Here is a 9,992-nt window from a genome sequence, read left to right as displayed (position 1 = left end):
AATTTCTTGGTGTCTGATTTCACACTAGTTCAACCACGGGGATGGAGAGAGTAGCAAGGCAGGGACACCTCTGTAGCCATGGACCCCTCTTCCTCCTGGGACTGTATTAGCAATAGGACAGGCACCTGGACACTTAGGACCTGGGCTTTGACTGCCTGCTAATCCTGTCAATGAATAAGCAGGACATAGCAGCCTGGGCCACCTGCCCAGGTGCCTCCCTCTGGCTGGGAGGAAATATACCGAGTCCGGCAGAGAACAGGGCACTGATCTGAACTGCTAGAAACCAGTTTCAGGGAGCAGCCTCTCAGTGTATGTAGGACTCAGACACCCTTCTGTCAAGTTGAGAGACAAATGGGGGACCTAGAATATGTGCCAGCACATACAACAGGCATTTCTAGTTGCTGGATTGGTAATCAGAAGTACAAAGCAATGAATTAAGTTTACATGAATCAACGTGGAAAAAATATCAAGGACAAACTTCCAGAGCAAAGTATATAATATGATACCATTCGTGTAAAAAATAGTCATATGCACACACGTAAACCATTTCATTTTCCAAGTATGCAAATATACATGTGTAAACCATGAAAAAGTGAGTTTTGTGCATATCAGTTTGAATTCTCTCAAGAAACATTTCGGGCTATTCTAAGGGGAAAAAAATAGATAAATATCTTAGGAAATCTATTTTTTTACCAGTAGTTCTAGAAATAACTCAACTGATTAAAATTTAACTTTTGTTTTTTTGCACATATATATCCAAATATATATAAAAACATATATAAAGGTATACTTATACATACATATATGTTACATATAGTATTTTATATACTGGATATAATCTTTTTATGAGCTGAAAGGATATATACAAAATTCACCAGAGTTTTTGTACCTGAGGGAAGAATTAGAGCTGATTGTCCAAAAATCATCCATATAATTAATGATCAATAAAATTATAAAAGAATAAAATGGCATAACATAAAAATAATAGCTAATGTACTGAGTCCTTATTATAAGCCAGGTATTCGTCTAAATGTATTACATGTTTTAATTAATTTTATCATCACACAACCCCGAGAGGTAGGCACGATGATTATACTCATTTTGTAGAAGAGGTGATCAGTGCCCAGGGGTTAAGTTTCCTGCCCAAGTGTAGACAGATCGGAAGTGGTGGAGCCAAGATTGAGACCCAGGCAGATTGTGTTTACTCACTGTTACCTGAATGGCCCCCCACACTCTGATCTGACCTTGCCAGTGCTCCTGGGAGACCTGCTGTCCCATCATCTGAATGCAAAGTGCATCAGGAGACCTGACTCTGCTCCCAGCTGGAGACCAGGACCTGTTCACAGTAAACTGCTCTCATCCCATCCTGGCACGTGGGAAGTCAGGATCAGAGCAAAGCACTGTTAACAAGGCAGACAAAGGGCAGCCCCCAGCATTCGGGGGGACCAGCTTCCCCTAAAATAACTGATCAAGGTTTGGAAAGTATTGATTGCTTTCAAGACAAAAAAAAAAAAAATTTGTTGGTAATTTCTTTTTTCATTCAATGCATTTCAAAACTGACCGTAAAGATACTGACTTGACTTATAAATGTGTTTTCCTCTCAATAGGAAGGTTGAAACTTGTAAGATGCAGAGGCATAAATTTGATTCTAACTCAAAATGCAGTTGTCTGACTTAAAGATGTAGACAAAATAGGATTTCCCCTTCCTCCCCTCTTTTTGGATAGATAGGTTTTAGATCACAGGTCAAATAGCTCCAATGCAAACATGCATCTATTTCTGGCCCTCCCCAAACATTAAAAAAAAAAGACATAAACAATCTTAAAAAAAAATATCAAGTCCAAAAAGACAAAGAGACTAGGAAAGATGGTAACAGTGGATGAGAGACTGTAGTAAAGGTTTGGAGAACAGAACGAGATGTAGCAGAGGTAACAGTTCTCAGAAGAGAGCACACTGAAGAATCGCAGGCCCGCTGAGCCTGCTCAGGGCAGGGGGTTTCAGCCAGGGGTCACCACACGGAGACCTGGTGAAAATCTGCCTGTGAGTTTGGACCTCAGGGATCCCTCTCTTGCTCCAGAAAGCCAGGTCCCCACCAGAGGCCAGCCATATCATTCTGGCACAAAAACAACAAAAACCAAGAAGCTGGAGGTCTAAGAGCACCAAGCACAATGAGGAAGGATGGAGGGGCGGGGAGGGTACTGGTCAAAGCAGCAGACAAAGGTGAAAATCTGTGCTGATGGTGGGAAGCCAGCCATTTTCCAGTCCAATGCTCGCGGGGCAGACTTTTTCTTTGGAGAAACGGAAGCACCCTGGACAAGGGTCTCTGAGAACCTTTGAGCGCAGGATAGGGGTTGAGCCTTCATGCACAGCTAGCTGCAGCCTGGAGATGCAGACATGGATAAGCCCCATCCAGGTAGAGAGCTCTCCCTACCCTTCAACCTCAAACTTTGATATAAACAGAAAACCAGGGCTCATCAGACATTCATGGCATGCCTCTGACCTGACACAGATGAAATCAAATAAACATGTATATACACAAAGCCCAGGTCACTTCTGAAAGAAGCTAAAATGGGTAAGGGAGCCAAAAAAACAAAAACAAACAAACAAAAAACCTGCAAAAATAAACGAATATCCCTAGAGAGGTAAGAGAACATATTGCACCAAGAAAACATAAACAAATTGCTAAGAGCAGAGGCCAATCAGAGACATAACAGTTCCTAAAAAAGTTAAACATAGCCAAAGGAAAATGGTTGATCGAGAAGGTCGAAGATAAGGAATACTCCAGAAATTAGAGCAAAAGATAGAACATAAAATGAAATTGATCAAATTCTATCAATTCAAGAAATCCAATAATAGGTGTTCCAGAGAAAGAAAATAAAGAACAAATTCTGAGGAAGGAATTATCAAAGAAGTAATGCAAAACTTCCCGGCACTGAAAGGCATGTCTTCAAACACAATGACTAAAGGCTTTGCGCCAAGGAACATCTCATGGAATTTTAGAAAACAACGGACAGGAAGTTAAAGGAAAAAAGTAGGTCACATACCAAATATTAATGATGAAAATTACTTTTGGACAGCAACACTGGAATCTGGGATCTGAAAGACCGTGGAAAAATATCTTTGAAATTCACAGAAATATACATATTTTTTCAACATAAGTTTCTACAGCCAGTTTTCTCTTTTGTAAAACTGTTGTGATGATATAAGGAGTTGACATTGATAACCTCCCCAGAACAGAGTCTAGCACCTAAAGATGCTCATTGTATTGGTTAAGTACAGTTAAAAAGTGGGGTACCCTGGGAGTGAAATCTCTAGTAGAAGATAGAAGCATTGTGTTTATTTTAAACCTATTTTGATGGGCACGTGACAGCGATGTTGAGGGATCTGAGGGTCTGTACACAGCACAGCCTCTCCCTGAACCCCACACTTTCTTGTCTCCCTGACATCCCCTCTCGAAAGTCCAACTACAAGGTGGCCATGTATCAGCCAAACAGGGGTGACTTGGAAGTGAAAGGAAACTGTTGATAACTAAGCCATGGTGACAAGATAAACTCGGATTGTCCAAGGCAACTAACATGTGCAATTAAACTCTTGCTCTTCTCTCTTACATTTGCTTTTTCTACCATTTTACCCCATTTGGTTCATGGAAATCCCATCCTTCCAGTTATCAAAAGCCCATATGTCATCCCTGACTCCCTGCTTTCTGAAGCACCTCACCTCTAATCTGTTAAATCTACCAACTCAACCTCCAAAATAAGTCCCACCATTCCTCACCCACAAGGGTGCATTGCTGAGGTGGCATCTTACCACTTTCTTTCAGCCCTGCCCCCTGCCATCTAGTTTTCATTCCAGCAGCCAGAGATGCTGCTTGGAGTCTATGCCCGACCTTGCATCTTGTGATGACTGTGCTCATTGCCCTCCAAAGGCTCCGATCTCTCAGAATGAGAACGGCCTTGATGGGCACATGGTCGGCCGCCTACCCTGCTCACTCTGCTTTCTCAATATTCTCATTTCTCATATCAGCACTCCCACCAACAGGCTTTGCATGTTGTGTTTTCTGTCCCTGCAGTCTCCACCCTCAGATATCTTTATGAGTCACCCCAATTTGTGTGTGTGTGTGGGGGGGGTTTAATTCAAACAGCACATTCTTATTTCGATCATTCTTCCTACTCTGTTGAAAACTGCATCCTTCCCTCCAATGCTCGCTATCCCTCTGGCCTGCTTTATTTTCTCACCTCAACATCATTGCATCTTCTACAATTAATATATGTTTTGCTCATTGTTTTCTTTCCCCCAAAAAAAATGTCAGTTCTATAGGCACAGTGAAATTTTACTGTCTTGTTCTCTGCTGGATCCCTACCACGAGGACTGAACCTCATTAAATATTTATTGAATGAATAAAATAAGAATATAAACATGTTATTTAAAATATGAAGTTAATAGTAGAGAACACAGCTAGAAGGTGCTTGCTATGGGCAGGGGGAGGACTAGGGTTGGGCAGGGCATGGCTGTGTTTATCACAAGCATTCCAGTATTAGCAGACTCTGACATACCAATGGTTAGTTTAGTTTTGTTTTGTTTTGTTTGTTTTGTTTTGTTTTTAAGTAAATTAGCCTCATGAACAAAGGTGGGTTAATTCTTGGCAGCCTAAATTTCTGAACTTTGCACCAGCCAGGCCAGGATTCTCTTAATTTTTCACATGCCCTGGATGACGGCGGTGCACAGCCCCAACCTCTCACGTCTACAGAAGCAACATACTGACTGTGTATCTCCCAGACCTGCCCATCCCTGTGGGGTTTCCATCACCCGTGACTCCTTACCTAAACTTCCCGTGTAGCTGCCGAGTGTATCAGTTCCCAGGACCTGCCGCAGCAAAGTACCACAGGCAGTGGTTAAAGAACAGAAATGATCTTCCCCACAGTCTAAGATCTAAGTTTTAGCAAGGTTGGTTTCTCCTGAGACCTCCCTGGCTGGCTTGTAGATGCTCATCTTCTTCCTGGGTCTTCACATGGTCTTTCCTCCTCCGAGTTTATGTCCTAATCTGTTCTTATAAAGACGCCAGGCTTATTGGGTTAGGGCCCGCCCACACGAGCCCTCATTTTAACCTTGATTACCTCTTTAAAGTCTCTGTCTCCAAAAACAGCCACAATCTTGGGGTTAGAACTTCAGCTTATGAAGTTCAGCCCCATAACACGAAGCAACCCACTGAATGCCTTTCTGGTTCACACCAAAAGGATGTGAAGAGGAGAAAGAGCGGTGTGTCAAGGTTTTGTAGAGATTTCTTTTTTACAAAATTCCCTTAACCCCTCAGAGCCCCTTAAAGAGATAGAGAAAGAATTCATTGTACTATTCAGGAAATTCTTCCCCGGTCACCTGGAAACACCCTTTTGTTGAGAACATCTGATCTAGAAAATGAAGGAGATGTTATCAGGGCAGGAATTCCAACAGTATAATAAAGTTAAATTGAATGTTCAAATGATCACCTCTTGTGGATGAGGCACGAACTGGACTGAAAGAAGGCACATCTGCAATCCTTTGATTGTAACTGTCCGAGTGCAATCTTTTTCCTTTTTTTTTTTGCAAAGAACCACTAGCATCACTAACAGGAGGTCTACAAAATAAAATTTCACAGGGATCTAGGCATTTAATCTTTTCCCCACATTTTTAACTCTGCATTTTCCCTTCCGACCATTTGGGTAGGTGTTGAATTAGAGCGAACCAGTAAGGAGACATCCCCTTGCAGAAAACATTAACAGACCTAGGGTTGGGGAATAACGAAAATAAAACTTGGCAAAAGAGAAAAAAATGGCTTTTCGGTATATTGAAAGGAGGATTGAATCCACCACGGACCAAGAAATCCCCTCATCAAAATCCAATCTTGATTTTTACCTATGAACTGATTAAAGTCCCCCTGTCACTCAGCCGCTTTATCTCCCCGGTTCAGGGCCTGAGCGATTTTGCCGTGGTTTGTCAATTTGATGTCAGTCCAGCGGGACCAGAATATTGTTCAGGGCGGTAAGGATAAAAAGAGAGCCACTTACAAATTCATTTTATATTGCTATTAGGAGATATTTAAATCACATTTCAAAGCCCAAAGATTTGAGAGGAATGGCAAATGACAGCAGCAAATGCAAAGATAATCATGACGTCTCAGCTCTGGTACCTAACAAAACCATTTTATTGTTATAGACCTCAAACAAGGTAAAGCTTGATTGGAAAATATAAGTAACTTCCAGAGCTCCGAGTATTAATACATCTTTGTCATGCTGAAGTATCGTGAGAGTGAAACCAATTTGGAGAGATTCTGCGTGAGCATAGAAATCACATTGGGGAAAAAACAGTGGTTTCATGTTTTTCATTAGTATTGTACCTCTGAAAATATTCTTTTACATCTTCCTTGTGTTTTAGCATAATATTTATCTTTTGTTTGCTCTGCTGATACTGATTATCTTGATTTATGAACACAGTGAGAAAGCTGGACGAGCCAAATACCTTTCATATTAAAGACACTAAATATGTAAAACCACTGAGTGAAGAAAATAGGTTCTCCCCGCCCACATGCTGATTACAGTGTTACTTTCATAAAACAGCACAGAATATAATGACCTCCCAGCTCTCCTCTTTTGATGAGATATAATCAACATTTTCTCTATTTTTTGTCTCCAGGAGAACATTTATAAATGGTCACCCTATTTTTTAAAAGTTATTATAAAACGAGAAATATTTATAGAACATTCCATTAGAAAAGTAATGTATACCCATAACATGAACATTTGTTTTCTTTACATTGCGGAGGGCTCTCTCGAGCCCAATCTCTTCCTTATGTTTCCCTAGGCTTCTACGTAAGGCTCGCTAATTCTACTTGTCACTGCAACAGAAAGTAGTCATCCAAAAATACGATCACTTGGCATTCACTAATTTAACCAAATATCCAGGCTTGAATTTAGAAAAGCATATACTATTCACATGCATTCTCCTCCTGGGGATGTTTATTTTAGAGGAAGAAATGTTATCTTATTTTTAACTTGAGGACTAGTAAAGTAATTCTGTATTAATTACGGACATTTAAAAAGTCACTGTAGGCCAAGTACATACTAAACCTCACTGTTGACCCATTTTACAGATAAGAAACTGAGTGTAAACATCAAAAATGCTTTGGCTAAACATAAGAGAAAACTCAGCTACTATGGCTGACACAAATGTAATTACTTTTTCTTCACATAAAAAGCAGTGAAAATGGCCCCGGCCGGTTTGGCTCAGCAGTTAGAGCATCGGCCTGCGGTCCGGAGAGACCTGGGTTCGGTTCCTGCTAAGGGCACGTACCTCGGTTGCAGTTTGTCCCCGGCCCTGTTTGGTCATGCAGGAGGCAGCCACTCGATGTGTCCCTTTCACGTCGATGTTTCTCTTCCTCTCTCTCCCTCCCACTCTATCTGAACAAAAATTAGAAAAATGTCCTCGAGTGAGGATAAAAAAAAAAAAAGCAGTGAAAATGTAATGTGGTCTAGAACTGGGGCAGTGGCTCAATAATCTCATCAAGACCCTGTTATCTGTCCATCTCAGCATCCTCAGCATGTTGGACTATTGCTTCGGTGTCGTCTACCAGGTGGTGGCTGCAGGGCCTGGCGTCACATGTTCTGCTTGTCTCGGGAAAGGCTGTGGAGGAAAACAAACCTTCACAGGTATTTAAACAGAAAAGAGATTTAGTTCAGGGAATGCAGTGCTTACGGAATTGTCGGAAAGATGTCTGGAAGAACAGAGGTCTGCAGAGGTCATTGCTGGTTTGGGTCTGCAGCCTGCTTTGGGGATGAGGACGCTCTAGGAACCACACAAAACACACTGACTGTGATTGCACCGTTCAGCGTCAGTGCAGGTCATTCTAAAGAAAAATGACCTGAAAACACTGTAAAAATCTCTTCTCTGCTGAAGTTCATGGATCTGCTCACTGTGGTCAAAGGACCAATAAAACGGCTTGGGTTTCGCATCTATTTTCCAAATCGCATGTGCGTGCTGACCCTAAACCGAAACCCTGGCTGCAGGAATTCTGAGCAAGGCAGCTCCCCACTGCCAGTGCCTCGGGTACAGGAAGGGCGGGGACGGGAGAGAATGGCATTGAGTTAACAATAGGCAATCAGCCAGGGCTCCAAGGAGCAAGGAGGGCAAGCGGCATCCAGCTACCATCTTCACCCCCTTTCCAGGAAAACACAAGCGTTTGCTTATATTTCATTGTCTGGAATCGGGTCCCCTTTGCACAGAGCTGCAGAGAAGGAGGGAGAACGTGCATTTAGCTTTACTTACTCCCTGGTGGTTGCAAGAGAGGATCTCATGAACAACCTCAAAAGATAGATGGCAGATTGAGATGACACAGATAGGAAATTAACAAAGAACTTTTAAAACTATGGGCAAGCAAAAAGCAGGAGTCACGATAGAAAAATGGGCAAATATAGATGTCAAACGACAGGCGAGGCTGTCCATCAAGGGCACAAAAGCATCTGTAAGAAATCTTCAGTATCATAAAAAATCAGAGAATTATACATTTACACCAAGATAAAGTATATTGTCGTGGGCGTATAGACTTGTGTAGCTATTCTAGGTGGTGATCTGACAATACTTGGTTAAATTAAGTATAGATTTACCCTTGGACTCAGAAATTCTGCTCCCAAATTCCTCTCTCAAGGAAATTGTCATGCAGATCCATAAATGGCCAGGTTGGGGATATCATTATGACGGCACTGGAAAAGGTGTGGGAACTGGGGGCAATGGATAAGTAAAATGTGGTCCACGGACACTGTGGTGGACTGGGAAACAGAAGTAACATGGATGAATCCAACCAACATAATGTAAAGTGGAAAATAATTGAAAAACAAAAGGAGATCTGGAATCAATGCCATGTGTAAAAATTACAAATACATGCAAGCAAAATACAGTACGTGCTTAATGATAACACGTTAGAATGAATGGCTAAGGTCAGGGAAGTCGGGAAGGGGCTGGAGATGAAGAACAAATAAACAAACAAACAGGAAAAGGGTCTTGCTTAGACCAATGATGATCATGTGCCGTAAACGGAGGGTGATATGATTGATTTAACTTTGGGAAAATAAGGTTAGTGAAAAGAACCCAATAGTCCACTGATTTAAAAAAAAAATTAATTGTGTGTGTGCTTGTGTTTATTACAAACACAAACAGTCATCCATGCCCTCATAGAAATGTCACCTAAGGGAATCTAATACATTGGTTCTGAGAGTTATCTGTACACAAGCCTATCCTGGTTAATATGATTCCTTTCAAAACGAGCCCCCTCCACAAGGGCATGCCAGTGAACATGGGAAGTCAGTTCAATGCTCCCACGGAGACAGCTCCAAGGGTTTGCAGGGGACAGATCGGCACAATGCAAGATCAATGGACCAGGAGCCATACAACACACCCTTTATGGGTAACATCCTCTTTTTCTCTTTTTCGTTAGAAAGAATTAAGCGGTTCTTCTTATCAGGTGGTGAATGAAGTATTCAAAACTCCAAGGGGAAGCCATCAGTCACAAGGATTTTTCTACAACGTCTTTTTAATTCTCCAAGAGTGTGTAAAGAAAGAAATAATCAGATATTATCTACTTAGGTTTCTCAGCCCTCTGCTTGTGAGGTTTCCTTTTTTCATTTCAAAAGCCTAGACAGGGAAGCTTTCCCTGGCCCTCAATTAGGAGGGGCAGACAGAGGGTTCTGTCAAGTCTGTGGACCAGCCTGTCCTCCGCTTCCCTGGGGGTCAGTGGGAACGGACTCCCTCTTTTATTTCAGAGGTGATTGGCAGTGATAACATCCAAGAAAGACTATTCTTTTCTCAATTTGGATGCTGAGAGGTGGGTGTCCTCTCTCCTCAAACAGAAATATTCAATGCTGCCAGCATGCATAATTTATCATGACATAGGACAAGATAGAAATGTTTTGCTGAACATGCCCTGCCTTTCTCCCCTCCTCTTCCCAACACACACAGGGACATCCCTGGA

This window comes from Molossus molossus, unplaced genomic scaffold (genome assembly GCF_014108415.1).
Source record: "Molossus molossus isolate mMolMol1 unplaced genomic scaffold, mMolMol1.p scaffold_m16_p_11, whole genome shotgun sequence".
In the NCBI taxonomy this organism is placed as follows: domain Eukaryota; kingdom Metazoa; phylum Chordata; class Mammalia; order Chiroptera; family Molossidae; genus Molossus; species Molossus molossus.
The sequence above is the reverse complement of the archived record's forward strand: the minus strand, read 5'-3'. Positions refer to the sequence as shown.